Here is a 20791-nt window from a genome sequence, read left to right on the forward strand (position 1 = left end):
GTTATGTAACTGCTTTATGACACAAGCATGGAGTTACATCAAGATGAAATAACATTACTCTTTTCAAAACTGCTAAGGAGTGTAATTACTATGTTTTTGTCATTTTCTTTCTGTCTCCTGCTTCTTCCTGTCTTTCTTGCTGTCTGTCTCCTAGCTCAGCAAGTAAACAGAATTTTGTGACTACTTTCCTGAATCAATTTAAACCTGACCTAGGAATCAAAAGCATGAAACAAAAAACCTAGCAGAAAGTATTTCATTTAACTACTGAACTGTTTTATATTTGAGTGTGTTCTATTTCTAAATCATATTATACCTGGAAAATGGAGCATTTCAACTCTATGTTACAATTCTTTAATAGCATTCCAATTAGAGATAACTGGGTAAAAATGGTTAATTTAATAAATTTCCTTAAAACTGAAGTTCACCCACTGTGTGTCTTCAAAGTTTGGGGATGATTTACAGAATTTAAACTGAATTAAATAAAAAATTTATTTTCAGTTTCTATCAGGTCAGATGATCATTATAAGAGCCCAGAGTGGAGTCTTTAGGTTTTATCCAATTGCCCCTTTTAAGGAACAAGAAACAAATAAACCTATAAAGACTGAATACATTAAATTATTTCAAATGAGATATATTTTAGTCCAACAACGAACCAAAGAAGTTCTTTAAGGGAAAAAAGTAAAAATCCAAATTTTATTTCTTAAAAACAATGAAAAAGCTTTTGATGGCTTATCATTGAGAATACTAAAGAAAATACCTTGTTTTATTTTACTATGTGATTTTGTGCAACTTCACATAACTTCTTTTTTATTTTATTTTTTAACTTTACAATATTGTACTGGTTTTGCCATATATCAAAATGAATCTGCCACAGGTATACATGTGTTCCCCATCCTGAACCCTCCTCCCTCCTACCTCCCCGTACCATACTTCTTTAAACTTCTTTAACTTCTTTAAAACCTAGTGCCAACAGAACTACATTTGTAAAATGAAGGAATTGATCTATATCATGACTGCCAATGATTCAGTCTATATTAAGATAGATAACCAACAATGGCCAACTGAATAGCACAGGCAACTATAATCAATATTGTGTAATAACTTAAATGAAAAGAATCTTAAAAGGAATGAATATATGTGTATGTATAACTGAATCACTTTGCTGTAAACCTGAAACTAACACAATATTGTAAATCAATTATACTCTAATAAAACTAAAATTTAGGAAAAAGAACAGAATGCTCTGAGATATTTTGAAATTACATTCCCATACCATACTGGAACCCCCAAGGTAATTTTCTCTGATCTTCACTATGAGAATCTGGACAGCATACAATCATATTCTAATTTTTTCTCATAACATAATAGTCAAAATTCATCCATATTATATTATATATCAGTACTTCGTCCCATTTTATTGTCGAATAATATGTTGTTGTCTGGAAACACCACATTTGTTTATCTGTTCACCCTTTACTGGACATCTGTTCTGTGTCCATTCTATTAAGAATAATGCTGCTATGAATATTACTGCACAAGTTTTTGTTCAGGCATATGTTTCTATGTCTTTTGGGTATCCAGGATATTCAGAGAACTTTAAAAGAATGTTCATGATTAAAAGTCCTCTTTTGCTTCTCTATTTTCTGGTAATGGTATAAACAACAACTTCATAAAAAAGCGCTGTGAAACAATTCGTTTTTGTATGTGGCTAGACTTGGATGTCATATATAAAATCTGAGAATCTATGTAAACAGAAAATTATCAGTATTTCAATGATAGTGTAGGACTTGGTTTTATCATTAAAAGAAAAGAGCAGAGTTCAAAAAGAACATGAAAGAGCAAAGCAGGTAAATTAAATTACATATTCCCCTACACTTTTTTACAAGGGCACTGACTTGGAAATATGGTCTGAAATAAGCAATAAGTTTATCATGATATTGGTTGAATTCTATCTTCAAAATATTAATAAGTTCATAATGAACAATAAAGAAAAACAGAAATAAGAACAGAAACAGAAGATGGCAGACTCAGATTTAAGAATTAATATATGACAGGACATGAGCCGCAGTTAAACTGAAAGACAGAAAACTGGGTTAGGTCTGGAGCCCTGGTTTCAGTTTGGTCACTGCCACTAGCAGAGTAGGTGAGCCCTTCATGCCTCTGCACTGCAGTTATCTCTTCAAGATGAATACACTGGACTAGAAAATCATTAACTAGTCATACGCTATTCATAGTAAAGGACTTTAAGATGTTTTCTGAACCAATATCCAGAATATTCACAGATCTCCTAAACAGACAGGTCTATGTGCCACATTACTTTCACAAATCTCCTCCTATATCATTCAATATATATCATTCACATACTTATATATAGTTTATTTGAATTTGAACACAAAATCAGAGATTGTTAGAGTTGGAATTAATCTCAGTAACCATTTGGTGAATGATGCAATACTCTCATTTTAGACATTGTAAAAAAAAAAAAAATGATTATGACCTGTAGAAGAACACATCATAGTGACTGGGGATCCAGATTGGCCAGGGCACTTGGCTCTTCCAACCCAGTCCTGCCGCTTTTCCTAATGATTCCTGGGAGCCCACTGATGCAAACGTCTGTAGCTGCAATCCGGTCTCCATGGCAGAAAGAAGAGTTTACTTTTCCAAAATAGAAACAAAAAGTCATTCATTAGCTACCTATAAAGAACAAAACGTTACTGACAGACACTAAGGTTTCAAGTAAAGGTTATCACTTGTTAAATTCTTCCTTTTTTCATAACACCTGCAACATCAATCAGTGCATAATTTTGAATGGAAGCATTGATTCTTTTTCAAGCCATTCATATTAGGCAGAGAGGTTGATGTTAACATCTACCAATGTTTTTTTCCTTCCTAGAAAGCCTCAGATATGCTCACTATCGATGCTACTGCTATTTTCCTCAGTAGTAGTGACACATTATTTGGATTTTAGGATTGGGCTTCCCAGGTGGCATAGTAGTAAGGAGTCTTCTTGCCAGTGCAGGAGACACAAGAGATATGGGTTTGATCCCTGGGTTGGGAAGATCTCCTGGAGTAGGAAATGGCAACTGGTGTTCAATATTCTTGCCTGGGAAATCCCATGGACAGAGGAGCCTGGGGTCTATGGCCCATGGTGTTGCAAAGAACCAGATGTGACTGAGTATTTGTAGACATGAATAAATATCCAAATATTCCAGATGTTTATATTTTAGCCTGCAGTGAAATAAGGAATATTCTTAACACTAGCGTCTGTACTTAAAGATAATGTTCTCACATTATGACTAATATTATTGAGTGATGACTAGTAGAACTTTCGGAGAAGGCAATGGTAATCCACTCCAGTACTCTTGCCTGGAAAATCCCATGGACGGAGGAGCCTGGTAGGCTGCAGTCCATGGGGTTGCTAAGAGTCGGGCACGACAGAGCAACTTCACTTTCACTTTTCACTTTCCTGCATTGGAGAAGGAAATGGCAACCCACTCCAGTGTCCTTGCCTGGAGAATCCCAGGGACTGGGGAGCCTGGTGGGCTGCCGTCTATGGGGTTGCACAGAGTCGGACATGACTGAAGCGACTTAGCAGCAGTAGAACTTTAATGTCTAATGTATAAAGCATTTCTTTGAAAATCACTCAGTTGTGTCTAAGTCTTTATGACCCCATGGATAGTCTGTGGAATTATCTAGGCAAAAAATACTGGAGTGGGTAGCCTTTCCCTTCCTCAGGGCCCAACCCACAGATCAAACCCAGGTTTCCTGCATAGCAGGTGGATTCTTTACCAGCTGAGCCACCAGGGAAGCCCAAGAATACCAGAGTGTGTAGCCTACCCCTTCTCCAGCGGATCTTCCCAACCCAGAAATCGAACTGGGGTCTCCTGCATTGCAGGCTGATTCTTTACCAGCTGAGCTATCAGGGAAGCCCCAAAGCATATGTTTATTAATTGTATAGTGCGAAGAATATAACTGTCGAGTTACACGGTACTGTGTACAGACTTGACTCTGCCATTTCCAACCTTTGTGATCTTGAGTGAGTAAATTTACTTTCAGCAGTCTGGATTTTATTAACAAATGTATAATAAATTAAATATATGTAAAATAAATATACCTTATATCAGGTATAAGATTTTCTTTAAGTTCCTGATACAGTATGAAAATATACAATCTGTTGGTAAATTTCTTAATTCACTGTAGGCATTTAGCTTTAATAGTTTTACAAAGTTAGTGATACTCACCATGGAATAAAGTGGGTGTTTGGCAGAAGTCTTTATTTTTATGATTATGGATCTGTGGTAACCTAAAAGGTTCACATTCTATGAACAAAAAGTGATCATGCCAAGCTGGTAATTCTGTGATCATATGGCTTCAGGGTGCACCACAGTCAGGTATCTAAATAGTCTTTGTGGAGATTCTTCTGTACTGTTGGCATAGACTTCCCAAGGACATGGAAGAGGACCTCAGTGGTGCTATCATCTTTTGCCAACCTTTCTGCAGTCCAGCAGAGTGGGTTTGAAAGTAATGCAGCCATGATGATAAGAGACTGGCTTAGTTTCAGCTCTCTATTATCAGCCTCACTGGTTTTCATGTTTTGCCAAATGCAGCATAAGAAGTGAGAGAGGTGGTGTGTTCCCTAGAACAAGTTAAAACACAAAGCCGCATAGCATTGGTAGAGGTCAATGTGTATAGGATTCAGCCTTTACTGCATTGCTTTGAAACTCAAAGTACATCGTGAGTAATGACTGCTGCTGCTCTGCTAAGTCGCTTCAGTTGTGTCCGACTCTGTGCCACCCCATAGACGGCAGCCCACCAGGCTCCCCTGTCCCTGGGATTCTCCAGGCAAGAACACTGGAGTGGGTTGCCATTTCCTTCTCCAATGCATGAAAGTGAAAAGTGAAAGTGAAGTCTCTCAGTCGTGTCCAACTCTTGGCGACCCCATGGACTGCAGTTTACCAGGCTCCTCCATCCATGGGATTTTCCAGGCAAGAGTAACGACTGGGGAGTCACAAATGCTCCACAGGTGTTTCCTATAGGTGTTTTACTTTCTTTTTTCTAAGGGGTGCTATTTGCTCATTGATCTTCACATTCTGCATATAATAAGAAAATAATAACCAGAAGCATACAAGGTAAGGCTCCTGTAAGGTTAAGAATTTTGTTATTTCTGACTGCTCTTATTTCTTTAACATTTCTCACTAAGTTTATAATGTAGTATGTTGCCAGATTCTTGAAATAGAATCTTTTGAAGTCCTTTTGGTCTTCTAAGGAGCTTACCGATCCTTTACTAAGGAGAGTGGTGACAGACAGCTCCCTGTTATTCTTCAGGACTATCTCACTAACCCTGATCAAAGTGAGTGGCTTTGGTTTTTATCTGCTACATGATGTCAGTGAAAGTCAGCTTGTCCAGGATGGTAGAGTGAGTCCTGCATTCTGGGACCATTTTCAATTTCCTATCCTCTGTCAGCCCTAACAGCCTACTCAACTTTCATACATTTATTCCAAGACAATAAATTAAGTATGTAATAATATAGTCACAGTGTTTTGTTACAGACTCTTAAGACTTAATGTAGTAGGGAAATAAGAAGGAATCATAATATATGTGCTAAATGTTATAGGGGGTATAGAAAGATAAGTAGACAGAGTAGGGCATAAAGGAAGACGTCATCTCCATTTGCCTGGGCAAGGGATAATTACACTGAAGCTTCATACAGGATGTGAAAAGTGAAGTGAAGTGAAGTGAAAGTCATTCAGTTGTGTCTGACTCTCTGCGACCCCATGGACTATACAGTCCATGGAATTCTCCAGGCTAGAATACTGGAGTGGGTCGCATTAACCTTTTTCAGGGGATCTTCCCAACCCAGGGATTGAACCCAGGTCTCCCACATTGCAGGTGGATTCTTTACCAGCTGAGCCACAAGGGAAGCCCAAGAATACTGGAGTGGGTAGCCTATCCCTTCTCCAGCAGATCTTGCTGACCCAGGAATCAAACCGAGGTCTCCTGCATTGCAAGTGGATACTAACTGAGGTATCAGGGATGTGAAAAGGTAATAGGAATTCTCAGATGAGGGCCAAGAACTCAGGTGTCACTGAGACCCTCACCCCAAAAGCTTCCTCTAGAAGAAGCAGGTGAAACTCTTGGTCTCACCAAGTGGTGTGCTGAATGCAGCTAATAATACATGTTGCTGCTGCTGCTGCTGCTGCTAAGTTGCTTCAGTCATGTCCGACTGCGTGACCCCATAGACAGCAGCCCACCGGGCTCCCCCGTCCATGGGATTTTCCTGGCAAGATTACTGGAGTGGGGTGCCATTGCCTTCTCCGTAATACATATTAAAGGGAGCCAACTGTTCACGTCTGAAGGATTTTGCAGGCTGGTTGAAAAACATACCCATTGCTAAATAGCACATTCTATAAACTTACAGTCAAATACATTACATTAAAACAAATGTAATATTCAAATCTTATTACTTCCCAGCTATTTTACTATGTCTTACTCTTATGTGTGCTTTTGAGGTTACGTCTACTGTATCTGAACAGTAGAGATACTCAATCATTGTGTGCTCCTGTGCATTTCTTTCCAATTCCTCTTATAGTGACATCACGTTAGTAGTTTGAAATTGGCCATGGTGGGAGTATTGATGTCAGGAAAAATCAGCAAACATTACAAATCATAGTTTTATTTATTATCGTGTTGGTCATCTGAACTTAAAGTTAGATATGGAGAAAATGTTAATAATGTGGATTACATGTAAAGGATGTCATAGTTATAGCTGTTTCATTGTGAAGAGTACCAAAAAACTGAGGATGCGTACTTCCATAATTAGAAAACTCTTATGCGATTCATCAAAGAAGTTGATTATGTCATCGACTAACGAGTGAAGTTCCAACATGACATTAATGTTCATGTTCCTTTTAATCATTAATGTAAATGAAAATATCATTAACATTCACATCAGAACTATATAGTTGCTTATCAACTTCCACCATAGCCTGGATCTAAACACAACAGTTCAGCAAAAATCAAAAGCCACCCTTGAGAATCAATTGGCTATACTGAATTTTCAAGGAATGACAGTGCGGTAAAAAAATTATTTGTAAATTGTGTGTTGTGCATCAGTAAAATACACTATGTATGTATACATAGTATAATATTGTATAATACAATATAATATGTACGTATACAAGCATACGTGTATATATCTTATTCATATGCTTACATTTGTTTCCTCATGGAGAGCAAGCTGTCAAACATTTATAGACTCACTACTGTGCACACACATAACTGTGTCCAATACCAGACAGAAAGGTGTGCTCTTGTGAAGGGAGCCATTTAATGACTTAAGACAGGAAGTTACATGATTATATCTGCATTTTGGAAAAATCCACTAAACTGAAGGAATAAAGACAAGGAAAGAATTTAGGAGACGACTGAATAAATTCAAGTAATAAATACTGACAGCCTTAGGTTAAATCATAAAAAAAAGGAAGGGACAGATCTGAGAGACACATGCCGGTTAGAGTTGTAAAAATGTAGTGACTGGAGAAGGCAACGGCACCCCACTTCAGTACTCTTACCTAGAAAATCCCATAGACGGAGGGGCCTGGTAGGCTGCAGTCCATGGGGTCACTAAGAGTCAGACACGACTGAGCAACTTCACTTTCACTTTTCATTTTCATGCATTGGAGAAGGAAATGGCAACCCACTCCAGTGTTCTTGCCTGGAGAATCCCAGGGACGGGGGAGCCTGGTGGGCTGCTGTCTATGGAGTTGCACAGAGTCAGACACGACTGAAGCGACTTAGCAGCAGCAGCAGTGACTGATTAGCTATGAAACAGGAGCAATAGGAAGATCACCTCAGATGTATGACTCAGAGGAATAGCTAGAGACCAAAGTAAATAAATACTGGACTTCCCAGGTGGCCCAGTGGTAAAGAACCCGCCTGCCAGTGCAGGAGACACAGGAGACACAAGAGACATGGGTTCGATCCCTGGGTTGGAAAGATATCCAAGAGGAGGACACGGCAACCCACTCCAGTAATCTTGCCTGGAGAATCCCATGGACAGAGGAGCCTGGTGGGCTACAGTCAATGGGGTCACAGTCAGACACAGCTGAGTGTGCACATACCTCAAAGCAAATAAATAGATTAATAATTGAAAAAAAAACCCACATACACATAATTTTGGGGTAATGATTTAGGAGCTTAGTTTAGGACCATGTTTGAACTTCTTACATCTTCAGGCAGAGTTTTCCAGCACACAGTTGAAGGCAAAAAGCTAAATGACAGAAAAGGAATCTGGTTTGAATTAGAAAATTTGGAGACTTAGAAAATAGATGGTTACAGAAGTCATGAGTTATGGAGGGATATATATGGTGGGAATATATTCCACAAATACAAAAAGGGAAGGGAGACAAGATTCAAATCTTGGAACCATCCATATTTAATGGTAAGATAAGGAAGGGCCTGATAATGGAGATAAAAAGAATTGCGTTTAGAAGAGAATCAAGAGAGAGTGGTGACTCAGAAATCAAAGTTTGGAAAAGCCTTTATCAGAAGAATTAAATGCAGTGGGGAATCACACACACAAGAAAATCAGAACAGATTCGCTGAGGGTAATGCGCTGAAGTGAGACTACCTACTGTGCCAACTGTGGAAGGATTCTGTTTTGGTTATCAATGGCTGCATAACAAATTACCCTTCAACTAGGAGCTTAAAACAACCACAATTAATCATTTCTCATGGTTCTGAGGAGTGACTGGGTTCATCTGGGCGGTACTTTTGGTCTACATAGAGTCTGCTGGAAAGCCCGAGATGACCTCACTCATTTGTCTATTGCCTCAGCGGGACGGGCTGAAATGGCTGGAGGCCATCTGGACCTCTTTCTCTCTCTTTGGAGTCTCTCATCTTGCAGGAACCGTCAGACTTCTGTAAGTGGCAGCCAGTTTTCAAGATAGTGAAAAAAAAGAAAAGCCTACAAGGTCTCTCAAGGTCTGGACTGAGAGGTCCCAGGACATCCCTTCACTCTCATACCATCTGAAGAAAGCAAATCACTAGGCAGGTCTAGATTCAAAGGGTGAACCATCACTGCCTGATGGAAGGAGCAGCGTGTGTGAACAGGGGTAAGAGAAATTGTTGGTGACTCTCTTTGCAGACAGTTATTCCACGTGTTCCTCCTTTGTGCCATGGGTGCACCTTTAAGTATCCCTTTCTTATTTTAGTCCAAGGAGCTCCAGGATTAACATGATGCTCTACAGTTCCCAATGACATAAAACAAAAGCAAAGACTGTGTTTTCAGATCCACAAATGAGCTCCCACTCAAGTGAAGGTATCAGGGATCAAGGAAAAACATTCCTATACTTAATGGCATGATTTGGGTGAGGATGTGGTAAAGGGGCCAAGGTAAAGTGAACACACCACAGATTGTAATCTATATAAAGCTGCAAAACAAAACAGAGCTTACTAACTTTCCCACCTAAGAATTTGAGTACAAAAGTCCTAACAGCTTCATTCCGCTTCTTTGCTTCAGCACCCGGACATCTTTAGATCACTCATGGTCATGAGGTATCAAATATCATGAAAATGGGAGGGGGAACTTTTTGTATTAACAACAGGCTCTTTGTCCACATTAACTGTGCCAGAGCAATATCTTGGGATGCAGAAAAATACTGTAAACAGGGAAACACTTTGCACGACAAAATTTCAGGAAATATATTAGCCTCTTTACTTATCTCTGTGGCACATAGCATAGCCTAGTTTGAGTAGTGGAGTCTAATTGCTGACCATGGATACACAAATGGCCAGACTTCTGTGTTCTTTTTCATGCATTTCTAAAGCAATCTCTGATTCTGTAGTCAAATAACTTGAAGCACTGTTTTATTTTCAATTTTTTGCTTTCAAATACACACACAGAGGTTTATTTTATTATTTTAGAATTATGCTTTAGAATTTCCATAACAATAAAACAAACCCACAATGCAAATGATTTATTGGATTAAGTACTGCATGATGTATGAACACAAATAGGTTGAAATTCATCATAAAATATTTGATATAGACTAGCTTTCTATGAAATTTTGAACTAGAAATTTTAAGATTAGATATTTTCTAGGATGAGTAAAGGTTTACCCAAAAGCACTATTTATACATTATACAAAGAGATCAATATTCATGTTTCTATTCATAACTCAATTTTAGTGAAAAGAGAACTATACTGGCTTCTGGTCTCATCTACTCCAGCTTGACATAGAAGCTTGACCTAGCAATTTTATTACTTTGGAATTCATTATTATAATTTTCCATGGTTAAAACAAAGGAATAGACTAGAATTAGATTCATTCCAGTGTTTCATCTGCAGCTCAACAACTCTATCACTTCTTTATTCTGAATATAATAAGTTACCAACAAAAACCAGTACAACTCTACAACTTATGCAGTAAATCATTTCATAGGCCTTCAAAAATCAAAATGTCCACATTAGAAGATTGGAATTAAAGCTCCAACCGAGTCCCAGGGACTCTTCCCTTGTTACTCTGACATACCTCACTTTTTCACATGGGAATCTTAACTGGCAAACTAACTCTCCACCTCTTTAAATGGGAAGGATGAGAAATAATGAGTGTCCAGAGGCAATGTTTCTGCCACAGTCATACTTCAGCTTCTAATAAAGCCAAATTATTGTAAATTCAAAAGTGCAACATTGCTCTCTAGCTTGGTTTCCTTTCTTTCCTTTTTTTTGCAGATTTATTTCTACTCTCGTTACTGCTGATGGTTTTCGCCATTTTTGGACTACTATCAACATAATTTTTTTAATTGAGTTGTGTAGAACAAAAAAGTGTGTTCAGAGACTGACAAAAGAAAGCAAAGAACTGGCCATGGAAAGGAGGAAGGCTTCTGCTGGAGAGCCTCCAAATCTGAACCAATCTGTTTAGGGCAGCCTGGAGAGTAAGAGCATTGATGGACTTTGGAATCACATAGATCCTTAGTTGAATTCCAACTAAACCACTTTATTACCTTCATGCTCTTGAGGAAATTACTTTATGAATCTAAACCTCAATTCCTTCTTGGAATAATATTAGCAGTAGCATCAGAGTATCATATTAATGGGAAAATACATTGCAGGAGCCTAGCACCGAGCATAGTCCATAGTTCATGCAGAGTCCATGCTCAAATATTTATTATTGTTATTACCATCATCATCATCACCATGTCATCATCAAAGTCAGGATCTTTCATTAAAAAGCCAAATATAAAATATCATGCATGCTAATAATATATTTGCACACTTATTATCATAAAAATCATTTTATTTTGTATTACTTTATTTTTTATTGTGGTAGGAGCACTTACATACCCTCTTAACAAATTTTTAAATGTACAATACATTATTGGTAATTATGTGTACAATTGTGTACAACAGATCGCTTGACTTGCAACTTATGTCCCTTAATCAATAACTCTCCATTATCCTCGACCCCTAAACCCCGGTAACCACGGTTCTACTCTTTGATTATATGAATTTTTTACTTAATAGTCAAAGTTTAGATGCCTGATATAAGTGAATCATGTATTATTTGTCTTTCTTTGACTGGCTTGTTTCAACTGGCATAACGTTCTCAAGGTTCATCCATGTTGTTTCATATAGCAAGACTGCCTTCTTTTTTAAGCTGAATAGAACTTATAAAACAGAAACAAACTCACAGACATAGAAAGCAAATTCATGGTTACCAAAGGGGAAAGGTGGAGAGGGATAAATTAGGAGTTTGGGATTAACAGATACAAGTACTATTTATAAAACAGATAACCAACAAGGATCTACTATATAGCATAGGGAAGTACATTCAGTATCTTATAATAACCTATAAAGGGAAATGTATTAAAAAAAGTATATATGGATCACTTTGCCATATACCAGATACTAACACAATATTTTAAATCAACTATACTTCAAAACGGAGAAGGCAATGGCACCCCACTCCAGTACTCTTGCCTGGAAAATCCCATGGATGGAGGAGCCTAGTAGGCTGCAATCCATGGGGTCTCGAAGAGTCGAACACGACTCAGTGACTTCACTTTCACTTTTCACTTTCCTGCATTGGAGAAGGAAATGGCAACCCACTCCAGTGTTCTTGCCTGGAGAATCCCAGGGACGGGGGAGCCTGGTGGGCTTCCGTCTATGGAGTCGCACAGAGTCGGACACGACTGAAGCGACTTAGCAGCAGCAGCAGCAGCATACTTCAAAAATATGTAATTGTATTTGGAAAAGTGGAAGGCACTGGTTAGAACTGTTTTGCAGTTATGCTAGAAGCAGAAGCCAAACTGAAAAGAACTAAGGTGTGGATAGGTAGTGAGGAAATAGAGGCAGGACACATTTATGCATTTTCCATAAAGTTTGTTTACAAATAGGAAAGGAAAAAAATGAAACTGTAATGGAAGGGGAAAGGGGTCAAGGGAACTTTTATGTTGCTACAGGTAATTTTTCTCCAGCAATGATTGGTTCAGAAGAGAGCAATGAATTAGGAATGATAGGTGGCGACAGTAAGCAAAGTTCTAGAGACGTAGAGGAGGAGGGGTCTTGAAGTTTAACTGTTGTTATAATATACTCCAACACCATGTCTCTGTAGAAATAGGAGTATGATCACTTTTTCAACTCTAGAAATTTTCTAATTCCTCCCCAGCTTCCCACTAAATTCCTTCATGTAAGATTTAGGGAAGCTTATTCCATGCACATAGCTGAGGTGCTGTCTACAAATTCCAGTGGTGAGAATGTGAACAAAGATAAAGCTGAGACATGTAGTGATAAAGATCAGAGTAGAAACAGCACCGGTAATAATGTGCATACCTTTTTTACTGTTCCTGGAGAAACCGGAGAAGCGTCTAGGATACATGTGAAGCAATACTAAGCAGACCTAAAGGCTACAGGCTGAGAGTAAGCAAAACAAATGTCCATTATATCAAGATAGTGTAAAGTACTGTGGACACAGAACAGATGTGAAACAAATTCACTTTGTTTCAGGAAGCATGGCCACTAGACCTATTCAAACAATCAAGCCAAAAGCTTTCCAAGAACACAATCTATGAAAGCATATTTACTCACATTTTGTGTAACCCAACCCAGGGCTTTAGTGGTTTCAAAAATCTCAACCAATTCCTCTCTTACTCATGATACTGAGTGATTTTTTTTTTAAGCCAGTTAAAAATTGAATGAGATTACATGTGTGAAAGTGTGTAAACCAGTGCCTGGTACGTAATAGGCATTTAATAACATGCTAATTAAATTTGAACCCTTACCCCATGGGAAATAAGTTGGGGAAAAAGAGACTATTTAACATTTGAGTCTTTGGGGGAAATTTCTGGTTAGGATTCTAGAGAAAGTTTTCATTTGTTTGAATTTATTGAGTATGAAAGAGACCAAATATTAGGTAGATATTTCATAGAGTCATAATACTGGGGAGGGAGGAGTAGATAAGCAAGATAAGACTTTTCATAGATTGTGTGTGAACTAATTTTTCAGCCGATTGGACTTAGCATGTGATAATGTTCTTATTGAGGCTGAATGTTAAGTAGTATTCATTGTGCTAGATTTATAGACTTGGCTTTCTAGCAATAACTCCTTAGTCTCTGTATTTTGTCTTAGCTTATAAGAATATGAGTTGAAAAGAGAAGCACTAATCTCCATTAACTACCAATATCACTTTGAAAAATTGTTCAACCAAATTTGCTTTCATGGAAGTGAATTAGAGAGCTTTCTTCTAAATCTGAAAATGCAATGTTAATAAGCAGTGTTCAAAAGCAGCCTTGGCTGCCACTAAAATATCATGAAGGAATAAATTAAATGCATACTCAAACTGTGTATTATATATATATTTATATTATATATGCAGTACCAATTCATACAAAAATCACAGTAAGAATATTCTGAAGGATTTTAGGATTTTAATGAAATACATCTCTTTTCTGCTTGTAGCTTGTTTTCTGATCTACTGTCTATAGAATGTATGCTTTGAGTTCTCGTTTTGTGTCAAACATTATTTTGTTCCACATAATGTGCTTTCATTGCTGTGATTGTTTACAATACTAATTGTGAATTTCATTAGTCTTTAATTACCAAATATGGCCATAATTAATTGGTTTGATGTATATTCATGTTTAAGGGGAGTGACAGAAACGCTCATGTGACATGGGTCATGGATTTATCTTCTAACTTGGATGCCCAGTGAAAAGACTGGCAATTATATTAGGAGGAATAGGAGGGACAAGAAAGTTAAGTGGGAAAGATCTGGGGAAACTAGCCCTCCCGTTCCTTTTTTTTTTTTTGACTCGGGAGTTTTACCAAAGGCAAATGACAACATACCCATCACTCAGACTCTGCATTAGTGAAAGGCATTACATGTAGCTTAATAAAAGGACAACTGAAAGACAAGTGACAAGCCCTGACATCACAAAAGTTTGAAAATGTCGACAGAGTTATATTATATGTCAGTTGTGTTCTGAGATGAGAGGCCACCGTTCCTTATATATCTCTTAGTAACTCTCATGTTAGTAGTGGTAGCAGGAGACAGATGGCATAACTGAGAAATCACCCTGTAAATCTATGCCACAATCACAATGAATCACTGAGGACATACCACTTGAGTTTCCTGTACTGCAGCTGCCAACCTGCTGTGGTGAACCAACGACATGTCTTTGAAGTTATCACTCCATCAGTATTCAACTCAGCTAGAAGCTTTCCTGGTGAGCCCTATGCTCTCACTTAAGCTCACACTGAGAAGGGAGGCACCTGATTATAAATGAACCAGCTGAAGGATCTTTAGATGTGACAATTTGAAAAGAATGTTTGTGGAAGTAGTTATTTTAGAGAGTAGCCTCAAGGGCAAATTCCAACAAAGTCAACTCTAACACTTAAAATTAGACGGAAAGATTACTTCAACAAAGTTAACTGAACATGAATTTGGATCTCCGGAAGAATTTAAAGCATTTTCCTGTAACTTTAGGGAAGTTTGATTATTTTTTATCGATGTCAGTAAATACAGTGGGGAACATCATATATCCCATCTTCAATTTCCTCTCCTATGAGGCATATATCTCATACCTGAAATTTTATAAATCTCATACCTAAAAGCTTTGACCTAGCACTTAGTGAGTTAAATTATTAGGAGAAAATTTCCTACATTTTATGGCATTTTAATACTATAAAGACAATCAGCTCAAGAAGAAATCAAGTATTTCAGTATTCCTTTAATATATTTCCCCAGATATATTAGGTAAAATGTCTTTCAATAAAAATATAAAAGGTGTGACTAAAGACCACACCTACAGCAGACCCACTGACCCTTTCACTGAAAATTTCTGGTACTGAGAAAAAAAAAAAAAAAAACAGAGCTTCATAATTCTCCCAGGGGTCATTTTAAGTACTTAGCAGTATTCCTATTGACTTGTCTAACATGAATTGGTTGTAAATCACATAGTGTTTAAATTACAATGTACATTTTACTGTTAATTGTCAAATACTGTCATCATCAGATTTAGTGACAATTTCACCTCTAATTTACACAGGAAAAACTACTCCACTCACACAGTCTCAGTTCAGAATTTTCTAGGATATCTGATCAAGGCAGGGAGCCATCAAATTTCCCTCTATCTGCTTCTCCAGTCCATTCTCAATCATGTTCTTTGGCATCCTTGCTCCCCATACCTCAGCAACATTTACCCTCATGCCATTATCCAAGCAAGCCTAGTCTCTTTTTCATCAGAAAGGGCACCCTGCCTCTTGTTTCTGCCAAATTTTCTCTGGTTTGCTGGATAACTTCAATTTACCTTCTATTAATATTATCCCTTCCAATCCTTTATTCTGCTCATCCGTTTTCATAGAGTCCTCTAAGCTAGACTCATCATTCCTTTTCCTTTAACTCTCTTTTCCAAGACCCTAATGCTGGGAATAACTGAAAGCAAAAGAAGCGGGTGGCCGAGGATGATACCGCTAGATAGCATCACTGACTCAATGGCCATGCATTTGAACAAACTCCGGGACATAGCGGAGGACAGAAGAGCCTGGTGTGCTGCAGTCCATGGAGTCACAAAGAGTGACATGACTTAGCAACTGAACAAGGACAACAAAAATTAAGTCCCGTAAAACTTGGAGCCTTTATTGGACTCTATCACAGTGGACTCTAATTACTGACAAGGTCAACTATCATGCTTTTATTCTTCTCTTCTAAGGTCCATCTTAATTTCAATGGTGATACACGGGAATGTGTGGTGAGGAGGAATAGTCACATGGCATCTGAAAAGATGCCAAACCTCCTAGGTTCAGAGGAGTGTTCTCTGAATGGTTTTCTTGAAGCCTCTATTGTGGGGTTTGAAGTAAATGTCTAGGATGTTTACGATGGCTCTCTGATGGAGCCAGGGAGGGGACATTACACAATTTTTCAATGCACCTCTGCTAAGACATCTCTCTGAGTTTCTTCAACCTCAGTTCTTTGATATGTTCTTTCTAGATATCATTACAAAAATGGTGATTTGTACTTCTATGAGCTCAAAATAAGGAGTGTAGTAGTTGGTTTTGAAGTGTGCAGGTAGTTGCTAAATTTTGTTTTGTTTTTGACTTTTGGGGGATTTAGTTAAAACTGAGAAAATTATTTAGAGAGGCAAGGTGAGCCCAGATCTGGAAAAGGAAGTGGCAACCCACTCCAGTATTCTTGCCTGGAAAATTCCATGGACAGAGGAGCCTGGCAGATTACAGTTCATGGGGTCGCAGAGTTGGACACAACTGACTCACACTCACATGGTGAGCCCAGGTAAAAGAGTTCTGGAGAAAAACCCTAAGTTTCTCACATACCTACAGAGGAATTGGAGGACATGTAAAGAGTGTTGTGTGTCCCATGTGGGCAGAAAGTTTGAAGGAGTGGGCCTGCATAGCGTCTCCCTGCCACGAAGATGCACATCAGAAGGAGATGGACTGGACAGTTCCTGGGAGTGGTTAGAATAAGAAATGCTTAGAGGCCAGTCGACCACCCACAGTAACGCCAGGTAGGTCAGTACAAACACATACTTGGAAGGTGATTCAGAGCCAAGACTCATCTGTATAGTGACATTGTGTGAATTAGAAAAAGTTCCATAGCAGGACACAGCTTGGAAGCAGAGTTCATGTTATACTGCAGCCCAAACTTGTCCCCTTTGCTGAGCTGTATTATGTAATTATATGACTTCCTTCTTTCGAATTTCCTACTTTAAAATGACCATCTGTCAACATACTGAGAACGCTATAATGAATTTTATTCCGAAAGCATTTTTTTTACCAACTTAGAATAATATTTTTCAAGCAAAAAAAGAACCAAACATGACTTGATTTTAAATATCTATTAAAGACACCCAATCATCAGAGAAGAAAATACTGAGAACTCATTTTTATCTCCATGCCATCCATGAAGATTCATCTGTCATGAATCTTAGTTCCTGAATCATAAAGATCCTTTGATTTGAAGGTTTTCCAACTAGTGCCACAAAACAGACATGCCTCATCAAGTCACATGTGGTTGGCTGCTTCCACAAAAAATGCCCCATAAGCCATCATAAAAAGCATTTCCACTAGTGGTCTGCGGCATGTGTTTCTACAATGAGTTCTTTTGAAGTTGATACTTCCTAGTAGAAAGGCATTCCTGAGTGTGCACTTAAAAAATTGATTACAGTGCCCATTTATATCCTGGGGCATGAGAGCTGGCATGATTTTCATACCTAAGGAATGCTACCTTCTTCCTTAAGTGTAAATACACTAAACTCAAAATTCTTGCTACCATAAGACAGAAGACTTACAGACCATGTTAGTAAAACGTGGGCACATTTCAGTCAGTGTATGAATCATATTCATAACCAAATCTCAGAAAAACTTGGCCATAATGGTCTGCAAGCTTTTTACGGTTGTAATTCTGGTGACTAGGAGACATTGGGTTTATATTATGAGGAGCTGGATATTTTAACTGTTCATCATCAGCTTCTGTACACGTTTGGAAAAATTCCCTACAGAACTTCAAACAGAAGTACATATTTTAGTAAGTCCTTGTTTTTTTATAATATGATCCCCTTTTCTTATAACTCTGATACTTGCTCTGGGTCATGGCAGATATTTGCTTATCTCCACTGGATGGCTTTAAACTGAATTGTTTAAAACAGTAGTGGGAAATAAGAGGAGGGAAAGGGAAAGGGAGGAAATGACTTAACAACTTTTAACAGTTTCTGAACATGGATTCTCTCTGTCTGTGAGCTAGTTTCTTATAACACAATACAACTTCCTTCCAATTTATCTGCTTTTTTTTCCTTAGCCATTGTGAATAAATATGTAAAAAATACATTATCATCACATATCAAACTATACATAATATATGAAACATAAACCATTAATATTATTGTCATTTTGTACTATCCAAATTTATTTAGACTTACTCTCATTTTAATCATTTTGGTTTCCCTTCCTGCCACTTGACATCACAGATCTTCCATTTGAAATCCTGTTTATTCCCTTCAAGATCGTCCCAGGTGGCTCATTGGTAAAGAATCCATCTGCAATGAAGGAGACAGGGTTCAATCCTTGGATCAGGAAGGATTAGGAAACGGCAACTTACTCCAGTATTCTTGTCTGGAGAATCCCATGGACAGAGGAGTGTGGTGGGCTACAGCCCAAGAGGTCTCAAAAAAGTCCAAAACAAATTAAATATATTCCTTTCAAAGAGGTGTTTTTCTTCCCAATAGTAAGTTCTACTTGTAATAATTATTTCAGCATTTTTTGCATGAAAATATAATTTTCCGCTTTAATTTTTGAAAGGCACTTTTGCTTGTATAGAATTCTGTTGGCAGTTACTTTCTTTCAGCATTTTGAAAATATTATTCATTTATCTCTTATTTTCCACTGAAGTTGTAGAGAAGTTAGGTTTTAATTTAACTGTCACACATTAGAACATAATCCTTCAAGTTTTCTTCTTAATCTTCTCATGGCTTTAAAATTTTTCTTTGTTCAGTAGTTATTAATATGATTCGTTGTGGGTTTTCTTTTGTATTAACCTTGTTTGTTGCTCAGTCTTTTTGAAAAATCTATTTGTTTTTTTATCAGTTTCACAAAGATTGCGTTTCTCTTCTGTCCTTTAGGATTCCAAGTACAATTATGTTAAACATTCTTATTCTACCCTCCATCTGTCTTGCTGTTTTATTTTTGCCTTATCTTTATCTCTTTGTGTATTATTCAAGATATCTTCCACTTTGCTCTCCCACTAAACAAATTGTTTCTCAGCTGCTTTTAATTTGTTCTTAAACCATACATTGAGTTTCTCTGTGTTTTGGTTCTAGACTTTCTACTTTCTAAAATATATAATTTGCAATTTTCTCCTGAAAATTTCAATTCTGGCTGTTATCACCCTACATAGAGCATAATTATTTCAAAATTTATTTGATATTTGCAGCTCCTGTAGTTCTGCTTCTATAGATCTTATTCTGTTTGCTGCTGCTGCTGCTGCTGCTGCTAAGTTGCTTCAGTCGTGTCCGACTCTGTGCGACCCCATAGATGGCAGCCCACCAGGCTGCTATAACAAAATTCTACAGACTGGATGGCTTAGGAAAAAACAAAACAACACAGAAATTTATTTCTCATAGTTTTGGAGCCTAGAAGTCCAAGATCAGAGTGCAGGTATGGTTGGTTGTGCAAGAGACATCTTTCAAACTGCCTTCTCTTTGTACCTTCCCATGGTGGAAGGGGTAAGGGAACTCTGTAGGGTCCCTTTCATAAGGTCACTAATCCCATTAATGAGGGCTCTACCCTCATGACCTGATCACCTCCCCAAAGCCCCAACTACTAATACCATTACCTTTGGGAATGATGTTTCAACACAGGATTTGGGGGATGTTTGTTTGCATAATTCGGATATCTGTTTGAAAAGTCAGTTGGAGAAATGACTTGAGACCTAACCTGTTACTTTGTTCCAAAGGCTTTTTATTTGCCTCTAGCTGCTAGCTGCATGGGGGAACTTGAAATCTGGGATTGCCTCACTCCAGCTTGAGCTACTGAGGGTTACTGAGCCTGCACTGCAGTCTCTGGAGGGGTTTTTCTACACAGAGATCACTCTCACCCTAGGGTGGGACTCTGCAGTGAGAGTTCTTCCAACTTCTCCTCTTTTGGAGATTCCCAGGCTGTAATCCCCATCTGCTAGTCTACTGCAGCTAACTTCACCTCTGAGTATCTTGACTCTCCTGACCTGAGTGGTATATACTTGGAGATGCAAAAAATAACAACAACAACAACAACAAAAGTCCCAGGCTTACCCCAGTGGGGCTCTATCCTTTCCCAGGCTTTGACTGGGTCAATTTTAACTCTCTTTTCCACTCTTGAGTATTCTCACATCACGTGATTTCACCCACAGGTTTTTTTTTTTTTTTCAGCCACAGGTTTTCTAGTTTTTCTCCAAATGAATAATCATTTGGACCCAAGTGTTACTGGTAACATTTTAAATTACTCTTCTATTGTTCAGGTACCATTTGTGATTTCCCTACTTTGATCTACTTTAAATTTGTATCATAAAACAAATCTCCAGTGTCAATGAAAGGCATTTCCACATACAATACATAAAATATCTTCATTTGTAAAACTGTGATTAATAGTGAATGCATTTTCATGAAAACCGGTTGTGTTTCTAATAGACTACCCCAGAAAATTTGTTAATTAGCAGGTTTCTTTTTTGTATTTTCAACAATTCTATGAATCATTTGGGAACACATTACCAGTTAGGATATTCCTGGTCTCCTTCATGAACAAGGTTA

General features: G+C 37.9%; 1 long non-coding RNA gene across 2 annotated transcripts; it reads right to left on the reverse strand.

Moving 5' to 3' along the window:
• Positions 1 to 917: 917 nt before the first annotated feature.
• On the reverse strand, positions 918 to 20376 carry LOC147368932 (uncharacterized). Of its 2 annotated transcripts, none has more exons than XR_015166919.1 (3): positions 20297 to 20376; positions 18431 to 18547; positions 918 to 2655 (listed from the first exon to the last, which is right to left on the reverse strand). It is a non-coding gene; the product is annotated as an uncharacterized LOC147368932 (long non-coding RNA). The 2 variants fall into 2 exon arrangements; XR_015166920.1 differs by lacking the exon at positions 20297 to 20376 and adding an exon at positions 19843 to 20257.
• Positions 20377 to 20791: the final 415 nt, after the last annotated feature.

Source organism: Bos grunniens, chromosome 7 (assembly GCF_055505025.1).
Source record: "Bos grunniens cultivar Pamir isolate PY7600 chromosome 7, Bosgru_T2T1.0, whole genome shotgun sequence".
NCBI classification, from domain to species: Eukaryota; Metazoa; Chordata; class Mammalia; order Artiodactyla; family Bovidae; genus Bos; species Bos grunniens.